Here is a 6,907-nt window from a genome sequence, read left to right on the forward strand (position 1 = left end):
CATTTACAATTACATTCAGTTCGCAATCCGTCTCTTGGCGCCACCTGGTGGTAGTTTCGTGCCTGAATTTAACACGGACTGACTTGCAGTTAACGCCGCGCCCTTGAACAGAATATAATATACAAGTTTCACTTTTTGAATGGAAGTAAAAATAAATCAACTTTGTGATGATATTCTAATGTTACATGACCAGCACCTTTACATAACATTATATTTATATATATATATGATATAAGTATATATCTATTACTTAGATTATTAATATATATTACCACACCACACACACACACCCCACACCCCACACTGACTCCCCGCTTTTAAATGGATATAGTGTCTATTGTTTACACTTGGAGGGTCAGACTGTAGGAATGATTCTGGAAACTTTAGCTTTGTTGCACATGCAAGGGAATATTTACATGTTCAAATATCATTCAAATAGAGAAAGAGCAGTATTCAGGTAGTTATTAAATCGCAAAAATTATTTCACAATATTACTGCTTTAGCAAATGCAATTTCCTGTATTTGGATGGAAATCAAATAAAATGACAGGCTCATGTGTCATGTTGAATATATAATTAGTATAATAATGAACATCCACCATACCTGGCATTTCCAAAATGTATATTTTTATGTGCTATGACTAGATAGGACATACTTTCTTGAAGCAGAGACGTTTGAATAGACGAGAATTTGAATAGCATGGGAGTTGTGTGCATCGCTTGGTCTAGCTGCTTGTGTTCCAGTTTCCTGATGTTGGGGAGGTTTATTTGCATTGGCTCGCTTTGGCAACAGGTTATTATGTTATCTGAAATAAAAAAGTAATGCATGCCTGTTTACGCAAATACAAACTGCATTATTAACATTATTGTGATGAGTCACTTGATACTATTATAGTAATTGTACAGGAAACAAAAAAAAAGAACAAAAAGAACACATTACCAATACATAGAATATTATTGTTCAGTGTTTATTTACAGGCTTACTTTCACTTGTTACATTCTTGAAAACACAAGCAGGCCTACATGCTAATGCTAATGACTAAGAAACTTAAAGCAGGCCCCGTAACGTAGCTATCACAACTTGTGCATAGCGCCACGCGGCTAATACTCCTAGCACGTTTGAAAGGGATCTGAGTGAGTGAGTGTTATTATAGTGAATGTGATGGTTACAGCTGTGTGCAATCAGTGCAATGGATGATGGGATATGGTAGTTCGGGGATGACATGCAACAGTTTGTGTAGTGCGTCAATGTAATGAAAGGGTGACCTCTGGTGGTGATCGAACGGAAGTCCATGGACAGAATTCATGACAGAGCGCACCTTTTTTTAACAACCAAAAAGTTTCGTTATCTGTTGCGGAAGTACAGGACATTCCTCTGGTTGATAGCCGAGCAGCAGATCTAGCGAGAGCTTGATGGGGACGACGCAGAATTGAAAAGTTTTTTTTTAGGAGTTATGGCAATAGAAACCTAACTATAATGACATGCCCACTCTAAAGCGATACTAAACTGCGTTGGCAACGCAAACATACTGAGCCGTGCTGAGCCGAGAGTCAATCTCCACGCATTGTGGAAAAAAACACCATTTTTCACCATTATCAACTCTTACCGACTGATGCTGAGTAGTCTATCTAAAACCGGAGTGTACCGCCGGCAGGTGCCCCCTAGCAAAAAAAAAAAAAAAAAAAAGAAAAAAATCCCTTTATAACTCCTAAGTAGTGCTCCTATAGAGTTATTTGCTGATAAATAAGTAAATGGTTTCTTAATTTAAGAAATGTTTTGTGTGCCAATACTTTACTATGTCAAAAAATATCATACTCTTTTGCTCAGACAGTCATGTGTATATGACATTTGAAACCTTCTCAACGAGTAGAATAAAAACAAGCAGGGTTTGAATAAACTTGAGCGAGGCATTTATTTCTGCAAATGTCACTCAGAAAACAGAAAGTTCTTTCTGTAAAATATCTATAAATAACGAAAGTTTTCTATCAAATGATACCAACCTTTTGACTCTCCTCCCTTGATGAAGTCTTGGAGTTAAAGGGTTTCTGCAGGATTTTTAAGCTCAATTTTAAATCAGATTTAAGATTTTTTAAGACCTTTTTTAAGACCTGCACAAGTAAAATGAATACCATATGAGGCGCGGGGCAGCGGCAATGTCTAAAAGTAACATATTAAACTTTAAAATGACTGTAAAAAGAAAGTGCAAGATTTACAGTTCAGATACAAGTTTTCACAAAAACAAAAAGTTATAAAATGACACACTTCACATTTAGATGGGTCAAAAGTATTAATTATTAAATTAAACGATTATCAATAAATTATATTAATTAAATAACACAAATACATTTTACTGTTTAGATTTTTATAATGAATTATCTTCTCATCGGTCCACCAGTCACATTTACAAGCTCTTCATGTTTGCAGTGGTAAAAAACATGGGTTGATTTTCCACATGTGGTCTGAACAAAAAAACCCCCAATACAACAGACTTATTGAAAACGCACATTCATTCTCTGCCAGCAGGAGGCGCTTTCGGAGCTGCAGACATATAACTGTTTCGCCAGAAACAGCAGTACACATAGTAGCGCTCTGAGCGCAGCACCAGACTCTGAAACGTGCAATGTTTATGTTTATTTAATAAAATCATAGCCTTTTGAAGTTTAATCGTCACATTAAGCCATATCGCAATTCTGGACTTTCCGTCCCGAAAATGTAATACATCTTGAGATCTATAATTAAGACCTTTCTTTGTATAATTTAAAGACTTTTCATGGCCTTAAACTTGATACAACTAAAACTTAAGAGGTTTTAAGACTTTTGTAAGGACCTCGCAGGACCGCCTGAGCCCCTGCGTTATCAGTCATTATTTTTGTGTAATGTTCACTCAGAAATCACACTTCAGGGAGGCAAAAATGACTTCAGGGCTTAAAGGGTTAATTTAGTTGTAGAACCAAGCGTACATATCATCCTGAGCTTAGATTTTGAGGTTTCTGTAAGCACCTGTAAAACCAAAAATTGTTGTGCACTATGGTACAAATACAGATAGAGGGAATCACACAAAATTTGGAATTTCTGAGTGATTTTAATTAGGAATAAAATAGTCAAGCCACCAATTAGTAGCACCAATTACTGCAGTTCTTCAAGGGTTTAAAATGTGCACATGTGTTTGCAGCGAGGATGGATAAACCAGTGTGCTTCATTGACACGGACTCAGCTGGGAAGCTGCGTGTGCAGCAGTCAGCGCTGAAGATCCTGGAGCAGATCCAGCAGCCGGTGGTGGTGGCTGTGGTGGCTGTGTGTGGGGGCTCTACCGCACCGGGAAGTCCCCACCTGTGATGAACCGCCCCTCGCTGGGAAACAACAACAGGTTAGCTCTCACCGCAAACATCATGCAGGTTAAGTGAATGACATTACAGGCACCAAAGTCACTGTCCTCATCAGGGTTTGCGCTGGGCAGCACAACTGAGTCCAAGACGAAGGGCATCTGGATGTGGTCTGTGTGTTCCCCTCCCACTAAAGCAGGAACCACTCTAGTGCTGCTGGACACCGAGGGACTCGGAGACGTGGATAAGGTGACCTAACAAGAAAACAACTACTAGCATCATGGGTTCAAGATACTTTCACTCTCAGAGCAGAGAGAAACATATTCATATAAAAACTACAGTGTGATGAGTGTTTCCTCTGTGCAGTGTTTCAAAGCTGCAAGACTAAGATAAGGTGCTTCTATATCAGAGCACCTGAAACTGAAATCAAGGATTTAAAGTTTGTTGCAAAGAGTGCAAGTGTTTCATTAAGGCTACAAGTGCACAAACAATTACAAAAAGTAACTGAATAAAGATGGAGAATGAACTTCTGAATAAAAGTCCCACTTAGGACACTTATTGGCCAAATAAGAAACTTCATCGGGTGATGCTGATAATTAAACAATGGCAAAAAAAACTGTCCATGATTGTCTTTGTCTCTCACAGGGAGGACCCAAAGCATGACACCAACATCTTCAGTCTGGCTGTGTTTACTCAGCAGCACTTCTGGTCTACAACAGTCGATGGGTACGATTGACAACAAGGCTGTCATGGAACTACAGTATTCCTTCTGAACATTTATAGATACCTGTACAGTATTCAAACAAACTCTTTTTTTAAAAATCACCCGACCACATTTATAGAAACAACAAGATGTTTAAGTATTCATCCAAACATCATCTTCTGTTGTAAAGACATAGGAAGTAACTCTATATCTTTCTTCTGCATACCATAAATACACATTTTCAAGGCAACTTGATGCAGTGAAGAACACAAAATGTGCATCCAAACATATTGCAAAACTCAGCTGTAAAAACATTATTTAACTTTGGTTTCCTTAAAAAAGAAACTAAATTCTAAACTCCTACAAAAGTAATTGCAAACTTAGATTGAACATTTCAGTGATTTGAACATATTATGCTTAAATATGATTTTTAAATATATAGAATATTAAGAACTTAATTAAAATGCATTTATTATGCATTTACAGTATTATTGATTTTGGAATTAAATCTTTTACAAAACATTTACCTTGTATTAAAACTTGTAGATGAAGAAATCAAAGCATTGAAATTACTGTTTTTGTTACAAGTTTAATTATTATTAATCTATTTCATTACTACTTTGATTTCAAAGAAACATGCTTGCTGGGCCTTGTTTTTAAAATGAAATGTATGCTGCCCATTCATGTTTTAATGAACCCGGTTTTTCAAACACGTCACACATTTGCCCTGTGTGAATGATAGTGTCAACCCTAGTAATACTTTCCATGGACATCCTTACAGCTGTGTTTTTAAAATAATTAAAATAAACATTTTCTGGATAATAAACCCGTTTTTTTTTTTTATTCCATAACTGCTGTGTTGATATCCTAAATTGGAATTATACAAATAGAAATGCAAATTCAGTCAGACTGTTGCATAATATTTAAAGTGATACTTAATTACATATTTTTTGTCATAATTTAATTTTACAACTAACCTAACCACTTCCTCAGCTAGGTTTAATGATACTAAAAACACAACCAGTGTTGTGAATTTGCTTAGTACCTCATGGAATGACACTTTTGTTTAGCTCATGCCTGAACAAACCGTCAGATATATCACTGAACTATCAGAGTGCATCAAGGTCAAATCATCAGCATGAGGATGCTGATGATTCAAGCGAGTTTGTGAAGTTCTTCCCTAGTTTCATCTGGGCTGTGAGGGACTTCACACTGGAGCTAAAGATCGATGGCAAAGATGTAACAGAGGATGAGTATCTAGACTTCGCTCTGAAGCTGAAACATGGTAATTTAAAAATAATCTTAATAAAGATTATTTTTAAGAATCCTCACTATCACAACTACTACTTGTGACTAGTTTTTCAGACTTGATGGCTTGTCAACAGATCTTTTGCATTACTATTTTAAAATTCATAATTTGAGTTAATATTTATGGTTTTACTGTGCTGAATTGTTTTGGTATTCAAGTTTTTATATTCCTATATCTCAGCATTTTTATGTCCAGTAGCTCAACCAGTTACATTCCTGAACGACAGGGGGGGGGGAACGTTCTTTCTAGAACTGAGAACAGCTAGAGAATGTGCTCATCTTTTCTAGGCACTTCAAGAAGTGTGATCGAGTACAACTTTCCCAGGGAATGCATCCCAAAGGATTCTTCCTTCCAGGAAGTGCTTCACTTTCCCCTTTCCCAACCGCCCCAGAGAAAATATGTCTCGCCTGGGGGAGCTTGGATTCTGCTGACATTTCCTCTGAGTTCTTGAAGGTCACAGATCATTTCTGCCAGTTTTGTCTTTTTCATGACAGCTGTGTGAAGAGGCTGAAAGATGGGACGCTAAAACAAACGGAAGAGGTGATTGGAAAGAAAATGTGCATACATACAATAAACACCATCTGCTTATCAATACCATTCTACCTCTGTGTTTAATTTCTTTCTCTGAAGTTCTGGGTCATCTGGCTAAAACATATGTGGACACCATCTCAAGTGGGGCTGTGCCATGTCTGGAGAATGCTGTAATAGCAATGGCAACGATTGAGAATGAGGCTGCAGTGAAGGAGGGTCTTCAGGTTTACCAAAGTGAAATGGAGAAGCTGAAGGACTCCTTCCCTCTGGAACATAAGGATGTGTTCTCTGAACACCAACATCTTAGCAGCACGGCAACACAAGCCTTCATGAAGCGTTCCTTCAAGGACACTAATGGGAAGTACCTGAAATCCCTAGAGGTAAGCAGTGTCAGTTCATTTATGATGATGTTGAACCACTGACCCAGTAACACTGGGAAACCAGCTGAAAAAATTGGCGCGCAACAATTTAGAATCTTAAAAATCAAGCAAGGATCAACCAAATGTTTAATATTATCAAAACTCTATAAATTATGTTTTGGACTATGTTACAATTTTGATAACTATTAGTCCTCTGATCAAATATTTTAAGCGTCTGTTTGAAAAGTGATTCAGTTGATTTTAAAATAGTTGCGCTTACTTTCTTATTAAAACATTATGAGAAATATGAGAAAGGATCTTAGAGTGCATAAAAAGTTTTGCTGCCTCTATTGTTAAGTATGGTTATGAATAGTTATATATGCCTAAAGTTAAATTGAATAATATTGGCTACCTTTTTGGCATGATTTTGTTATTGACAGTTGAGAATCTTAAAATTACTCAAATAGTACCAAATATTTGAAAACAGAAACAACCTTGACTGCCGCCAGTAGGACGTAAATAAACAGTATTAAACCACTATTACACAACTATCCAAAAGTACTTTTTAAGTAACATACTAAAGCCCTAAATCACAAAAAGGTGCCTGCAGAACACATCACCAACTTTTGTTGTCTTCAGGAGCTGTCTGTTTCCTTAGTGTATGTGTGAAGCATGTTTCTGG

At 36.9% G+C, this 6,907-nt stretch overlaps 1 pseudogene; it reads left to right on the plus strand.

Moving 5' to 3' along the window:
• Positions 1-3,173: 3,173 nt before the first annotated feature.
• LOC109094858 lies at positions 3,174-6,538 on the plus strand (annotated as a pseudogene).
• Positions 6,539-6,907: the final 369 nt, after the last annotated feature.

Source organism: Cyprinus carpio, chromosome A4 (genome assembly GCF_018340385.1).
Source record: "Cyprinus carpio isolate SPL01 chromosome A4, ASM1834038v1, whole genome shotgun sequence".
Lineage (NCBI taxonomy): Eukaryota > Metazoa > Chordata > Actinopteri > Cypriniformes > Cyprinidae > Cyprinus > Cyprinus carpio.